Below are 17,143 nucleotides of genomic sequence, written 5' to 3' on the forward strand. Positions count from 1 at the left end.
CCGCCATGCCGCTTGCCCGTGCGGCGGTATCTCTGCTATCCATTACAGTATGTGTGTCCACCAATCTAGTCGCCACCTAGCAACGGTGAACACACAACAGCGGAAACAAAGCGGAAAAGCAATCGCAAGAGATGGAGATTGCAAACAGCGACACAAGACTGAATAAAGACAGAGCACAAGTGTAGCAAGAAGGACACAGCAATAAACAATGATCAGAACGATAAGGAAAATAACAAACGCTAGCTAAACGCGAACACCGCACTCATTCATAACAGCGAACGCATTGAAGACACGATCACCGCGCGTTAGGCGCCCAGTGATAAGCGTGCCACCCTAACTAACCAATGTAACACAAACACGGAATAGAGAACGCAAACGCTTGCTAAACGGTTACCTCACCGAGCCTACAGCAAGCGTTCGTATCAGACAAGACAGACAGAAGAAGTAGCCAGTAGCAACCGCAGCTCTGGCCTACACTCCCAGACAGAGTACAGAGGGAACCACCGCCTCTAACGCTAGGACGAGTGCGATCCCAACAGATAGAACGATCTCCTGTTGACCGACGCTGGCGACAAGACAATCGCAAGGCAGAAGGAGTAACCAGTACCAACCGCAGCCGAGGTTATACTCCAAGATACGGACTAGAAAGATCCACTGCCTCTAACGCTAGGGCAAATGCGATCTAAGACAGAACGCTTAACTATCGCCAACTGCTGATGACCGTGCAATCGCACAGACAAGACAGAATAGGCAGTACAAATATACACAAACTGACTGCACTATATAGGAATGCAAGGAGCACTCCCCAAGAATTAACTACACTAAGATAGCAATGGCTGACACTCCAGGTGAGTTTAGCAGGAACAAACCTCTATGACCAGCAAGGCATTCTGGGAGCAAAAGGCTTTTATACTGCCAGCCATCAAAGGAAGCAGCTAGGTAATTTGCATGACAAGTGTATGCAAATTCCGCAGCAGAGCAACTCTGAAACTTGCAAGATGAAGACAGGTCTCTTTTCCGGAGACCTGCAGCAGTCAGACCTAAAGAATCGACAAGCAGCTGTCTGCCTGTGCAGACAGCTGAGCGGATCATTACAACCTGATAATCTATAATACCTGCCTATGAGATTAGTGACTGGCCAATCAACAAAATAATGGGATGTAGCAAAGATTATCTCTCAGCCAATCACAAGGCAGTGGGTGTTAACTAATGATGAGTGTATGCAAATGATTTTTTTTTAAACCTGTAGCGATTCATGACCAGTAGATGTACTCTAAGCTCAGTTATGACTTAAAGAGTGGAAGTATGTGTAAAGGCAACATAAAGGTCTCATGTACGCCATTACAATATATCATATTTCCATTTAAGAAGAGACAGTGTATAACTAATATTTCATGTCAACTCCATAGGAACCCATGGTTAATTATTTGCATTGGATTAACCCAGTATTCATTGTTATATTTTGAAGTGATATACTTATTAAAAACTCACTTGTACCGATGTTTAATGGATAATAACTAATGATATAATATATGATTATTGTTACCTTTATAGCAACTAGGATTGGCATAACATTTACAATATATATATCATCCTTGATATTTTATATTCTTGATCATGCATACATTTATATAGATTTGTTTTTCTTTTCAGTACATTAGTTTACAGAGACACTTAAGGGGCCCACACACTCAGCCGATTTTGCCCGATCGATCGATTTGTGGCTGATTTTGATCAATTTCAATCAATTTCAATCAATCTGACCTGCTGGAAAATCAAAATCGATCTGTTGAGATTGCTTATCATTTTGCATTGGCCCCAATGCAAATCTGATGGCAAAAAATGCCATCAGATCAATTTTCAATAGATTTCATACTGAAATCTATTGGAAATCTTTTCCTAGTAAAAAATGTTCCTAAAAACATCAGATAGATCAGAGAACTATCTGATGATCTATCTGTCTGTCAGTGTGAAGCAGTACCTTAATTACACTACCTGATTGATGTATACACATGCAAGATGTTTGAAAGCACTTTAGGCCTGCAATTTAGCATTCAATGTGATTTCTGCCCTTAAAACGCTGCTTTGCGTCACATCCAGATTTTTCCCCGGGACTTTTGGCGTGTATCCCACTTCGTCATGCAAAAGTTCAGATGTTAGACCTCTTGAAATATCTTTTCCATCACTTTTGTGGCCAGCATAAATGTTTCTAGTTTTCAAGGTTTGCATCCCCACAAGAAAGCGGCTGAAGATGCTGCACCTGAAGGAGGAAGAGGAGAAGGAGGGTGGCTTTGCTTTTGTGTGCTGCTTTTCCTCAGGTGGTCTTTCCATTGCAGTGTGTGCCTTTTCTCAATGTGCCTTTGTAAGGCAGTTGTCTCTACGCGGCTGTTGGCCTTTTCACGGCTCAATTTTTAGTGGCAGAGAGAACAGATGGCAATGCACTGATCTGAGGCAGACACACAAAAAAATGTCCACACCGCTGAGCCCAGGGGTGATGACACTATGGTGACGTCAGCAGCTGACATTGAGGGCATGTTGGCTGGCTGTCCATAGGTGGCGATACATGGTGCCTGACACTTCCACCAGCTGTCTCTGAGGACGAGCTCCCTCTGCTTCTTTCAGGAACTCATCTCCTCCTACTCCTCTCTGACTCCTCATCTGAACTGTCCCCCTGTTCATCTCCTCTATTGGGAATCCATGTGGCATCCGTATCATCATCATCATCCTCCCCAGCTTTGCTTGCATCAGACCCCTTACAAAACTGCACCAACAGCAGGTACTTCATCATCCTCCTCCTCACACATTATGTCCATAGTGTCGCATAATTCAGACATATGAGGTGGTGTAACTTGCTTAGCCCTTTATCTTGTTGTAACAATAATGGCTGTGAATCAGTGAATTCCCCACCAAATAACTCCTGCGAAGTGTCAAATGTAGTGGATGTGGTGCTTGGAGTAGCACTGGTGGCTGCGGATAATGAGGTGTTCTGTGTTAAATAGTCAACCACGTCCTGACAATCTTGGGAGCTGATGGGATGTGCCTTCTTCTGAGCACTATACTTTGGTCCAGGGCTGCACGAAATGAAATCAGCACAACCTCGAACAAACCTGCCAGGTGGCCTGCCTCCGGGTCTGCCCCTGGCTCTGCCTCTGCCTGTTGTTTTGTCCATATCAGGGGGGATGAAGTGAAAGGTATGCACTGACTTGACTAATACAATGTGCAGTCACACAGGTGCAGTGAAAGGTATGCAGTGACTGGTATTACAATACAATGTGCAGCTGTCACACAGGTGCAGTTATCAGGTATGCACGGACTGGTATATTAAACAGTGTGCAGTCACACACAGATACTGTGAACAATTATGAAATGACTAGTATTACAAATGTGCAGCTGTCACACACACAGGTACTGTGAACAGTTATGCAGTGACTGGTATATAATATAACACTGAGTGCGGTCACATAGGTGCACTGAACAGGTATGCGGTGACTGGTATCAATACAATGTGCAGCTGTCACACACACACACAGGTTCCATGAACAGGTGCAGCGAGTGACTGGTATATAATATAACACTGCTTGCGGTCACGTAGGTAGGTGCACTACTGAACAGGTATGCAGGGATTGGTATTACAAATTTGCATCTGTTACACACACAGGTACCGTGAACAGGTGCAGTGACTGGTGGTATATAACACTGCGTGTGTTCACGTAGGTAGGTAGGTGCACTGAACAGGTATGCAGGGATTGGTATTACAAATGTGCAGCTGTCACACACACACACACACACACACACACACACACACACACACACACACACACACACAGGTACTGTGAACAGGTGCAGTGACTGGTATATAACACTGCTTGCGGTCACGTAGGCAGGTGCACTGAACAGGTGGGTATGCATTGATGGGTATTACAAATGTGCAGCTGTTACACACACAGGTACCGTGTATAGGTGCAGTGACTGGTGGTATATAACACTGCGTGTGCTCACGTAGGTAGGTAGGTGCACTGAACAGGTAGGTATGCAGTGATTGGATAATACAAATGTGCAGCTGTCACATACACAGGTACCGTGTACACAGGTGCAGCGAGTGACTGATATATAATATAACACTGCTTGCGGTCACGTAGGTAGGTACACTACTGAACAAGTATGCAGGGATTGGTATTACAAATGTACAGCTGTCACACACACAGGTACCGTGAACAGGTGCAGTGACTGGTGGTATATAACACTGCGTGCGCTCACGTAGGTAGGTGCACTGAACAGGTAGGTATGCAGTGATTGGTATTACAAATGTGCAGCTGTCACACACACAGGTACCATGAACAGGTGCAGTGAGTGACTGATATATAATATAACACTGCTTAGGGTCACGTAGGTAGGTGCACTACTGAACAGGTATGCAGGGATTGGTATTACAAATGTACAGCTGTCACACACACAGGTACCGTGAACAGGTGCAGTGACTGGTGGTATATAACACTGCGTGCGCTCACGTAGGTAGGTGCACTGAACAGGTAGGTATGCAGTGATTGGTATTACAAATGTGCAGCTGTCACACACACAGGTACCATGAACAGGTGCAGTGAGTGACTGATATATAATATAACACTGCTTAGGGTCACGTAGGTAGGTGCACTACTGAACAGGTATGCAGGGATTGGTATTACAAATGTACAGCTGTCACACACACAGGTACCGTGAACAGGTGCAGCGACTGACTGGTATATAACACTGCGTGCGCTCACGTAGGTAGGTAGGTGCACTGAACAGGTGGGTATGCAGGGATTGGTATTACAAATGTGCAGCTGTCACATACACAGGTACCGTGTACACAGGTGCAGTGAGTGACTGATATATAATACAACACTGCTTGCGGTCACGTAGGTAGGTACACTACTGAACAGGTATGCAGGGATGGGTATTACAAATGTACAGCTGTCACACACACAGGTACCAAGCAGGTACAGTGACACTGCGTGCGCTCACATAGGTAGGTGGGTGCATTGTGAACAACAGGTGGGTATGCAGGGATGGGTATCACAAATGTGCAGCTGTCACACACACAGGTAGTCACTGAATGTGCTGGGCCTGGCAGTAGAGATGAGCTTAATGACCTAATTACGATTTCGCGAAATTTCGCGTAATTAGTGTAATTACGATTACGGCCGTAAGTACATAATCGTAATGAAGAAGGATTTCGCATTACAATGGTTATTTGTTCATGCCGTAATTTCGCATTAAACGCTACCGTAATTTCGCGTTAAACCGTAATGCTCCGTATAATATAAAAAAACCGCCGACTTTAAGGGTTAATAGCAAAGCCCCCTTAAATGCTAAGAGCCTCAAATTTGGAGAATATATTAAGGAGATCAGGAGGAATAAGAGGAAACATTTTTTTTTCAAAAAGACCTTATAGTTTTTGAGAAAATCGATGTTAAAGTTTCAAAGTAAAAATGTATACATTTAAAAACCCGCCGACTTTAACGGTTAATAGCAAAGCCTGCTTAAAGTTTAGGAACATCAAATTCCTAGGGTATATTAAGGGGATCAGTGGGAATAAGAGGAAAAATTGTTTTTTCAAAAAGACCTTATAGTTTTTGAGAAAATCGATTTTTAAGTTTCAAGGACAAAAATGTCTTTTAAATGCGGAAAATGTCAGTTTTTTTTGCACAGGTAACAATAGTGTATTATTTTCATAGATTCCCCCAAGTGGGAAGAGTTTTACTTACTTCGTTCTGAGTGTGGGAAATATAAAAAAAAAACGACGTGGGGTCCCCCCTCCCAGACCTCTTTAACCCCTTGTCCCCCATGCAGGCTGGGATAGCCAGAATGCGGAGCACCGGCCGCGTGGGGCTCCGCACCCTGACTATACCAGCCCGCATGGTCCATGGATTGGGGGGTCTCGGAAGGGGAGGGGCAGCCAAGCTTCCCCCTCCCCCTCCGAGCCCTTGTCCAATCCAAGGACAAGGGGCTCTTCTCCACCTCCGATGGGCGGTGGAGGTGGAGGCCGCGATTTCCTGGGTGGGGGGTTCATGGTGGAATCTGGGAGTCCCCTTTAAAAAGGGGTCCCCCAGATGCCCACCCCCCCTCCCAGGAGAAATGAGTATAGAGGTACTTGTACCCCTTACCCATTTCCTTTAAGAGTTAAAAGTAAATAAACACACAAACACATAGAAAACGTATTTTAATTGAACAAAAAACATAACCACCGTGCAGGACGCTAAGTCCCCGCAGCTCCCGCTGTCCACCCCGCCCACATCTGTCACCCACATGTCACCCACATGTGGGTGACATGTGGGTGACATGTGGGAGAGGCGGGGAGGGCAGCGGAGCCGGCGGGGACTTAGCGTCCTGCACGGACCCGACAGAGCTCTGAGCTATATAGCTCAGAACTCTCTAAAGCATCTTTGTATTTGGGCTCCAAGGAGCCCCATTGGTCCTTAGCAGATGCTTTCGAGAGCTCTGAGCTATAGCTCAGAGCTCTGTCGGGTCCTGCAGCACAGACGCGGTGGCGGCGGCGGCGGTGAGTGACGTCGGGTGCGGCGTAGTTACAATGTAACAAAGTTGTTACATTGTAATAACTTTGTTACATTGTAACTGATAGAACATTTCCGAGGATATTGCGTGGGATCATTTATTTAAAGGGACAGGTAAGTATTAATGGTTAATCTATATATATAAAATCGGATGTATGTGTGTGTGTGTGTGTGTGTGTGTGTGTGTGTGTGTGTGTGTGTGTGTGTGTGTGTGTATGTGTGTGTGTGTGTATGTGCCGCGATCACTCGAAAACCCCTTGACCGATTTGAACGAAACTTGGTATACAGGTTCCTTACTACCTGGGATGATAGGTTCTGGGGGTCTCGCGGCCCCCCTGCCCACCTGGGCGGAGCTACAAACAGCAAATCAGATTCCACCCATTCAAGTCAATGGAAAAAATGTAAAAGGCTGCCATTCTCACAGTAATCAAGCCAGAGTCCCCACACTTGGCACAGTTGGTCACTTGGTGACCGAGGTTACAAATCCAGGAAAAGCGGGTGGAGCATAAAACAGCCAATCAAAATTCAGCCATTCCTTTTAAATGGGAAAAAATGCAGCCATTCTTACACTGTTAATCGCAGGGTTCTCAAACTTGCCACACTTCGCCACTGGGTGAATAAGATTAAGATTTTGGAAAGTGGGTGGAGCCTACAACAGCCAATCAAAATTCACCTATTGCGTTTAAAGGGGCATATTTAAACTGCTGCCATTCTTACACTGTTTATGGCAGAGGCTTCAGACTTGCTGCAGTCAGTCATTAGGTGACTGGGGTCCAAATTCACTAAAGGGGCGGGGCCACAAACAGCCAATCAGATTTCTTTGCTGGATAAACTGCTTCCATTCACACAATTTTGATGCCAGGAACCTGAAAGCTCACAAAATTGGTCATTGAGTGACTGTGTGACAAGGTTACACAAAGTGGGTGGAGCCAAAAACACATTTTACTGGGAAAATATAAACTGCAGCCATTCTTACACTGTTAATGGCAGGGTTGTCAAACTTTGCACAGTTGGTCATTGAGTGAATGTGATTAAGATTTTGGGAAGTGGGTAGAGCCTACAACAGCCAATCAAAATTCAACTTTTGATTGTCAAAGGGAATATTTAAACTGCAACCATTCTTATACTGTTAATAGCAGATGCCTCAAACCTGGTACAGCTGGGCACTGGGTGACTGGGGTTCAAATTCAGAAAGGGGCGGAGCCACAAACAGCCAATCAGATATACAAAGTATTGATACCAAGGATCCCAAAGCTGATAAACTTGGTAATTGAGTGACTATATGTCAAGGTTACAAAAAGTGGGCGGTGCCAGAAACTTAATTTTTTACATGGCAGGGTTCCCAAACTTGATACAATTGGCCACTGGGTGCCTGGGATTATTATTCAGAAATGTGGGTGGAGCCTACAACAGCCAATCAAAATTCAGCTATTGATTTTCATGGGGAATATTTACATTGCTACCATTCTTACACTGTTAATGGCAGAGGCCTCAAACCTGATACAGTCAGTAATTGGGTGACTGGGGACCAAATTCACTAAAGGCGGTGGAGCCACAAACAGCCAATCAGATTTGTTAGATTGATTTCAGCCATTCTGTTATTGGCAGGGTTCTCAAACTTGACACAGTTGGCCACTGGGTGACTAGGATTAATATTTAGGAAAGTGGGTGGAGTGTACAGCAGCCAATCAAAATTCATCTTTTGATTTTCAAGGGGAATATTTACATTGCTGCCATTCTTGCACTGTTAATGGCACAGATTATTATACAGAAAAGTGGGTGGAGCCTAAAAAAAACAATCAAAATTCACCTGTTGATTTTCAAAGGGAATATTAAAATTGCTGCCATTCTTGCACTGTTAATGGCACAAGCCTCAAACCTGGTACAGTTGATCATTGGGTCACTGGGGTTCAAATTCAGAAAAGGGGATAGAGGAGGCATGGGCAAACTTGGCCCTCCAGCTGTTGAGGAACTACAAGTCCCACAATGCATTGCAGGAGTCTGACAGCCACAGTCATGACTCATAAAGGCAAATGCATTGTGGGATTTGTAGTTCCTTAACAGCTGGAGGGCCAAGTTTGCCCATGCCTGTGATAGAGCCACAAACAGCCAATCAGATGTTTCATTTCACTGGGAAAATACAAATTATTGATGCCAAGGACCCAAAGCTCACAAACATGGTCATTGAGTGACTGTGTGTCCAGTTTACAAAAAGTGGGCGGAGCCAAAAACAAATTTCAATGGGAAAATGTAAACTGCAGCCCTTCTTCACTGTTAATGGCAGGGATCTCAAACTTTGCCAAGATGGTCACTGGGTGACTGAGATTAATATTCAGGGAAGTGGGTGGAGCCTATAATAGCCAAAATAGCCAAAATAGTCAAAATTCACCTGTTGATTTTCAAAAGGAATATTTAAATTGCTGCCATTTTTACACTGGTATTAGCAGATCAGAGCAGTTTCTAGGCTAAATTTCACCCAGGGCGAGGGTGTAAAAATCGCCCCCCACCCCCATGGAGCCAGGCATAGGTGCCCACAGTACAGGTTGAACAGGTTAGCTACGTAGGTGCCTCCAGTATAGGGTAGCCTGCATAGTTGCCCCCAGTGTAGGTTAGATAGGTAGGTGCCTGCTTTATAGGTTATCTACGTTGGTGCCTCCAGTATAGGGTAGCCCGTATAGTTGCCACCAGTGTGGGTTAGATAGGTAGGTGCCCCCAGTATAGTTTAGATAGGTAGGTGCCCGCAGTATAGGTTAGATAGGTAGGTTCCCGCAGTATAGGTTCGATAGGTAGGTTCCCCCAGTATGGGTTAGATCGGTAGGTTCCCCCAGTATAGGTTCAATAGGTAGGTTCCCCCAGTATAGGTTAGATAGGTAGGTCCCCCCAGTATGGGTTAGATAGGTAGGTTCCTGCAGTTTAGGATAGTTAGGTAGGTTCCCGCAGTATAGCTTGGCTAGGTAGGTTCCCGCAGTATAGGTTAGTTAGGTAGGTTCCCGCAGTATAGGTTAGTTAGGTAAGTTCCCGCAGTATAGGATAGTTAGGTAGGTTCCCACAGTATAGCTTGGCTAGGTAGGTTCTCGCAGTATAGGTTAGTTAGGTAGGTTCCCGCAGTATAGGTTAGTTAGGTAGGTTCCCGCAGTATAGGTTAGTTAGGTAGGTTCCCGCAGTATAGGATAGTTAGGTAGGTTCCTACAGTATAGCTTGGCTAGGTAGGTTCCCGCAGTATAGGTTAGTTAGGTAGGTTCCCGCAGTATAGGTTAGTTAGGTAGGTTCCCGCAGTATAGGTTAGTTAGGTAGGTTCCCGCAGTATAGGTTAGTTAGGTAGGTTCCCGCAGTATAGGTTAGTTAGGTAGGTAGGTTCCTGCAGTGTAGGATAAATAGGTAGGTTCCTGCAGTTTAGGTTAGTTAGGTAGGTTCCCACAGTTTAGGTTAGTTGGTATGGGCGGTATGAGTTGGGCGCAGGAGCGGGGGGAGCGAACATAATAGTAATAACTCACCTGCTTCCGCCGAACCCGCGCTGCTTCAATGTCCTTCCTTTCCCGGCATCTATCTCATTAGTCACAGTGCTTCCTGTGATGACATGCGGTATGTCATCACAGGGGGCGCTGTTACCAGGCGACGGACGCCGGGAGAGGAAAGATATTGAAACTGCGGGGAACGGATGAAGAAGGTGAGTTATAACTATTATGTCCGTTCCCCCGCTCCGGCGCCCCCCCTCCTGCCGCACCCCGGGCGATTGCACGTATCACACACCCATAGAAACGGGGCTGTAGCAGATGCCTCAAACCTGCTATAGTTGGTCATTGGGTGACTGGGGTTCAAATGTTGGAGAGGAGTGCAGCCACAGACAGCCAATCTGATTTGTTTAATTTCTATGGGAATATACAAATTATTGATGCCAAAGACCCCGAAGTTCACAAACTTGGTCATTGAGTGTTCGTGCATTAGGGTTAGAAAAAGTGGGCGGAGCCAAAACCGGTCAAATACATACACAGGCAGTTCCACGTCATTAGTGGGTGGAGACAAATGCAAATTTCACTGGGAAAATGTAAACTGCAGCCATACTTACACTGTTAATGGTAGGGTTCTCAAACTTTGCACAGTTGGTCACTGGGTGACTGGGTTAAATATTCATAAAAGTGGGTGGAGCCTACAAAAGTGAATCAAACTTCACCTATTGCTTCTCAAGGGGAATATTTAATTGCTGCCATTCTTGCACTGTTAATGGCACAGGCCTCAAACCTGCTACAGTTGGTCATTGGGTGACTGGGGTTCAAATTCAGAAAAGGGGTGGAGACACAAACAGCCAATCAGATTTTTTTCATTTCAATGCAAATTATTGTTTCCAAAGACCGCAAAGCTCACAAACTTGGTCATTGAGTAATTGTGTGTTAGGGTTAGAAAAAGTGGGCGGAGCCAACACTAGCCAAATACATACCCGGGCAACGCTGGGCAATCAGCTAGTTAAGAATATTAAAGGACTTTTTTCGTGGTTATGTTTTTTGTTCAATTAAAATACTTTTTCTATGTGTTTGTGTGTTTATTTACTTTTAACTCTTAAAGGAAATGGGTAAGGGGTACAAGTACCTCTATACTCATTTCTCCTGGGAGGGGGGGTGGGCATCTGGGGGACCCCTTTTTAAAGGGGACTCCCAGATTCCACCATGAACCCCCCACCCAGGAAATCGCGGCCTCCACCTCCACCGCCCATCGGAGGTGGAGAAGAGCCCCTTGTCCTTGGATTGGACAAGGGCTCGGAGGGGGAGGGGAAAGCTTGGCTGCCCCTCCACTTCCGAGACCCCCCAATCCATGGACCATGCGGGCTGGTATAGTCAGGGTGCGGAGCCCCACGCGGCCGGTGCTCCGCATTCTGGCTATCCCAGCCTGCATGGGGGACAAGGGGTTAAAGAGGTCTGGGAGGGGGGACCCCACGTCATTTTTTTTTTATATTTCCCACACTCAGAACGAAGTAAGTAAAACTCTTCCCACTTGGGGGAATCTATGAAAATAAAACACTATTGTTACCTGTGCAAAAAAAACTGACATTTTCCGCATTTAAAAGACATTTTTGTCCTTGAAACTTAAAAGTCGATTTTCTCAAAAACTATAAGGTCTTTTTGAAAAAAAAATTTTTCCTCTTATTCCCACTGATCCCCTTAATATACCCTAGGAATTTGATGTTCCTAAACTTTAAGCAGGCTTTGCTATTAACCGTTAAAGTCGGCGGGTTTTTAAATGTATACATTTTTACTTTGAAACTTTAACATCGATTTTCTCAAAAACTATAAGGTCTTTTTGAAAAAAAAATTTTTCCTCTTATTCCTCCTGATCTCCTTAATATATTCTCCAAATTTGAGGCTCTTAGCATTTAAGGGGGCTTTGCTATTAACCCTTAAAGTCGGCTGCTTTTTTATATTATACGGAGCGTTACGGTTTAACGCGAAATTACGGTAGCGTTTAATGCGAAATTACGGCATGAACGAAACGCGAAATTTCGCGTTGAAAATTACGCTTACGGTATTTTCAATTACGATTTTAATGGCAATTTCGCTACGCTAATTTTGCATCGTAATCGCAAATTTCGCATGCGTAATTATAGTAATGCGAAATTACGAAAATTTCAGCTCAACTCTACCTGGCAGTGGCACAGTAGGAATTACCAAGGGGCCAAGGTCCAGCAGCTGTGACTGACTGACAGGGCTGTGTGTGCAACACAAGTGTCTGTGGGACACACACACACACACACACACACACACACACACACACAAAAACATAGATCACAAGAACAACATTAGCTATCAAAAGAGTTGTTGAGGATGAGGAGTGCTTTTTTAGCAATAAGTATCAGCAAGGTGCAACCTAAGAAGCCTAACACAAGAGCCTAACTAAGCTTTCCCTATGTCAGCAGCAGGTTCCTCTCTCCTTCTCTAATTACTGCAGCCACATGAGTGAGTGAAATGGCTGACGCTGCCTGCTTTCATAGGGGAAGGAGGGGTTTCCTTGGCTTAGCATTGATATACAAACCAAAATCGTAGTCAATGTCGTGTGTGGAGGCTTTGCAGTCAACCATGAAAATCAACCCCACAGTCTTCTGTGCAAATGCAAAAAAGAAAAAGGTTGGTTGCAATTTTGCAAAGTTTTTGTGATGTGGAAATTATTCAAAATGTCAGCAAAATGAAGTTCCAGAGTTGTGCCTGCTTATTCCTACCACTGACAAGTCACACACTGTAGATAGAAAATAAACCTAACAAAGCTGTTATCAAGTAGTGCATAATCCAAGGGGAGAAGTCCCACCACTGTTAAGGAAAAGGAAGTGTGTGTGTGTGTGTGGGGGGGGGGGGGGGGGGGCAAAATTGGACATAGGGGGGTGGCTCTCTGGGCGCTGCTGTTTTCAGAACACTATTTTTCGTTTTATCGTTAAAACAATAAATAACATTTTAACATTAAAATGCAAATTAGCATTTGACACACTAGCGGCGGCTCCATGCGCTATTTCTTCCTGATGCCATTTATTCCTGCTCCGCAATGGCAATATGGTGCAATCACAGCTAGTGGAAATGACTGCTTGCCTGGTCGCAATGCAGCGATTGTGCTTGCTAATGGGTGTAGTAGTGCAAAACGGCCCTAAGCCACCAGCAAGCAAGAAAATACCCAGAATAGTTTTGACAGCACTTTTTCACTTACTTTTTGGTACTTTTTCAAACTGCAGAGTGCCGAATAATAGTTATTTTATACAGTAGCTGAAAAATGATCTCCTAGGAAAAAACTTGAGAATTGAATAAGGTCCAAGGGGCTTGATGCATAAAAGAGCAGCAATATTGCAGTACACAGACAGCTCACTGCAATATTATGAATAGGAGTGGTTACTGGCGGGAAGTTTGGTGATGTTAGCGGTCACATGTTTAGAGTCTTCTACATGCAAGTATTACAATTCTGGCCAATGAGACTTATCCCAGGTAATTACACTAATTAAAAATATAAAAATATATTCATACAAGAGTCTTGAGTCTTTCTGAGAGTCCTTGGCAAAGGTAAAACAGCGCAGATCTGCCCAATCATAGAAAGGATTACGAATAACGACAAATCACCAAACAGTGTTCAGAGCTGTCCAAACGTGTTCCCCAGTGGTGCTGGGATACCCTTAATCACGGATTCAGGTAAATCTGACCACGGCAATATCCAAATCCGAATAAGCAGTGATCATGATTCAGATTTGAAATGGACTTCCAAATTCGACGCAGATTTAAGCCGTGATTACTATTAAAATCTGTGATCACGGATTGGACTTTAATGTTAATAGCAAAGCCCCATACATGCTACAATACCCCAATTGCATGGATTATACAGGTGAGAAGTGGCTACAACTTTAAACAAAAAAGTTCAAAAAGAATTTTTATTTTTTGAGAAAATACATTTTTAAAAAAATGATCACTTTAAATGCAGTTATTAATAATAGTAATAACTTGTTTTAAACACTGAAATACACTTTAAGCAATCACAGAGTCCCTAGAAAACTACAAACATACAGGCAGGTAATGATGAATCCCCATGGCACCTGGCGGTGGTACCGCTGGAGGAGGATGAGTGGACGACATCACAAAAACACCCAGAGTGGTTTTTGTAATGTATTTATTTATTTATGCTCGTGAATCGTGGCATAGCAGTGATGCACAAACACATTTTCACTATTCGGCTTTGGTATTCAATGCCGTGAAAAGATTCTGGATCACGGAAATCGGCCATGGAATTCGTGATTGAGGTGTGTAAAGCCATGATTAGGTCGTGATTAGCGGAAATGGGTGGAAATTACATCCCTGGGCCAATCAGAGGCCCCCAGCCAGGCCCTAGCAAACCAATCATAAGAGGGAAGGCTCTGCCCTCCCCTCCTGAATATAAAGTGGCGGCCATGATGAAAAGCTCCGCCCTTGCTGGACTGTGGCACTGAGAGGATCATCTCCAGGCCATTTGTTGCTTCAGCAAGTGCGTTTTGTCCTAAAACCATAGCGTTTTTACTCCTATACTGTATTTGATACTTATATTAAGCTAGCTAGCCAGTGAGTGATTACTGAAGTTAGATGTAGTCAGTGTAGTTCAGTGAGAGAGCGTACAGATTGCTGTGCTTAGTGCAGTGCAGCCAATTCTACTGCTCTATTAGTGACTGTATATCCTTGTATTTAGCTGCCCAGTGTGTGATTAACTTCAGTTAGCTGTAGTCAGTGTAGTCATAGTGAGAGTGTACTGATTTGCTGTGCATAGTGCAGGCAGGCGGGTTCACACTGATTCTACTGCTCTATTACTGTATACTTGTTAGCTAGAGTTGGGCCGAACCTCCGATTTTAGGTTCGCGAACCGGGTTCGCGAACTTTCGCGTAACGTTCGGTTCGCGTTAAAGTTCGCGAACCGCAATAGACTTCAATGGGGATGCGAACTTTGAAAAAAAAAAATTATGCTGGCCACAAAAGTGATGGAAAAGATGTTTCAAGGGGTCTAACACCTAGAGGGGGGCATGGATGAGTGGGATACACGCCAAAAGTCCCCGGGAAAAATCTGGATTTGACGCAAAGCAGCGTTTTAAGGGCAGAAATCACATTGAATGCTAAATGACAGGCCTAAAGTGCTTTAAAACATCTTGCATGTGTATACATCAATCAGGTAGTGTAATTAAGGTACTGCTTCACACTGACACACCAAACTCACCGTGTAATGCACCGCAAACAGCTGTTTGTGTAGTGACGGCCGTGCTGGACTGGTGCGCACCATGGCGAGAGTGCAGGTTTTGGTGGCTTTACAGCCCATATGGTCGCCTGGCTGATGTAGCTGAATGACAGAACAGTGACTGTCCAGCTGATCAAATTTGGTCTGACCACAATGAGGCAACGACCTTATTATCGTGGGTGTGCCCCCCGAGACACTCATCTAGGCGCCGGTCATTGCTTCATTGTGATACGCAAGCCCCTTCACCACGGCAAGGTAATGATCACGAAGGGGAATGGGCGCATGTACATGCCTTTGCTTTTGTTGTTGCAGCTGCCCGCAGTGCAGCCAGAAAAATTAGGCAGTCATGTACACGCACCAGAAAAATTATTACAGCGGCCGCTGCTAGCAGGGGCCTAAAAAATTCAGCAATCTGCCTGGAGTCCCGGACCCTGTTGGTGGTGGCGGAGAAGGTAGTCAAGCGGCCTGCAGGCAGACATGCTGTGTGGAGGGACTGGGAGCGACTTAGTCTTCTTGGGGCAGGCCAGGCAGCCAGTCACACGGCGTGCAGGCAGAGATGCTGTGTGTGTGGGGACTGACTTAGTCTTGGGGCGAGCAGCAGCCCTCCGGGATCCATGCCTCATTCATTTTGATAAAGGTGAGGTACTTAACACTTTTGTGACTTAGGTGACTTCTCTTCTCAGTGACAATGCCTCCAGCTGCGCTGAAGGTCCTTTCTGACAGGACGCTTGCGGCAGGGCAGGAGAGAAGTTGGATGGCAAATTGAGACAGCTCTGGCCACAGGTCAAGCCTGCGCACCCAGTAGTTCAAGGGTTCCTCATCACTGTTCACAGCAGTGTCTACATCCACACTTAAGGCCAGGTAGTCGGCTACCTGCCGTTCCAGGCGTTGGTGGACGGTGGATCCGGAAGGGCTACGGCGAGGCGTTGGACTGAAGAACGTCCGCATGTCCGACATCACCATGAGATCGCTGGAGCGTCCTGTCTTTGACTGCGTGGACACGGGAGGAGGATTAGTGGCAGTGGTACCTTGCTGGCGTTGTGCTGTTACATCACCCTTAAAGGCATTGTAAAGCATAGTTGACAGCTGGTTCTGCATGTGCTGCATCCTTTCCACCTTCAGGTGAGATGGTAACAGGTTCGCCACTTTGTGCCTGTACCGAGGGTCTAGTAGTGTGGCCACCCAGTACAGCTCATTCCCCTTGAGGTTTTTTATACGGGGGTCCCTCAACAGGCAGGACAGCATAAAAGACGACATCTGCACAAAGTCGGATCCAGTACCCTCCATCTCCTCTTGCTCTTCCTCAGTGACGTCACGTAAGTCAACCTCCCCCCCCCAGCCGCGAACAATACCACGGGAAGGTTGAGCAGCACAAGCCCCCTGCGACGCCTGCTGCGGGTGTTCTCCTGCCACCGTCCCCTCCTCCTCCTCCTCCCCCAAAGAAACACCTTGCTCATCATCCTCTGAGTCTGACTCATCTTCTGCACACGACTTCTCTTCTTCCTCCTCCTCCCCCCTCTGTGCTGCCGCAGGTGTTGAGGAAACAGCTGGGTCTGATGAAAATTGGTCCCATGCCTGTTCCTGCCATAACGGTTCCTGGTCACGCTCATTCGCAGCTTCATCCGCCACTCTACGCACAGCACGCTCCAAGAAGTAAGCGTAGGGAATTAAGTCGCTGATGGTGCCCTCACTGCGGCTCACCAGGTTGGTCACCTCCTCAAACGGCCGCATGAGCCTGCATGCATTTTTCATCAGTGTCCAGTTGTCGGGCCAGAACATCCCCATCTTCCCAGACTGTTTCATTCTACTGTAGTTGTAGAGGTAGTGGGTGACGGCTTTCTTCTGTTCTAGCAGGCGGGAGAACATAAGCAGGGTCGAAT

The sequence above is a fragment of the Hyperolius riggenbachi genome, chromosome 6, assembly GCF_040937935.1.
Source record: "Hyperolius riggenbachi isolate aHypRig1 chromosome 6, aHypRig1.pri, whole genome shotgun sequence".
Lineage (NCBI taxonomy): Eukaryota > Metazoa > Chordata > Amphibia > Anura > Hyperoliidae > Hyperolius > Hyperolius riggenbachi.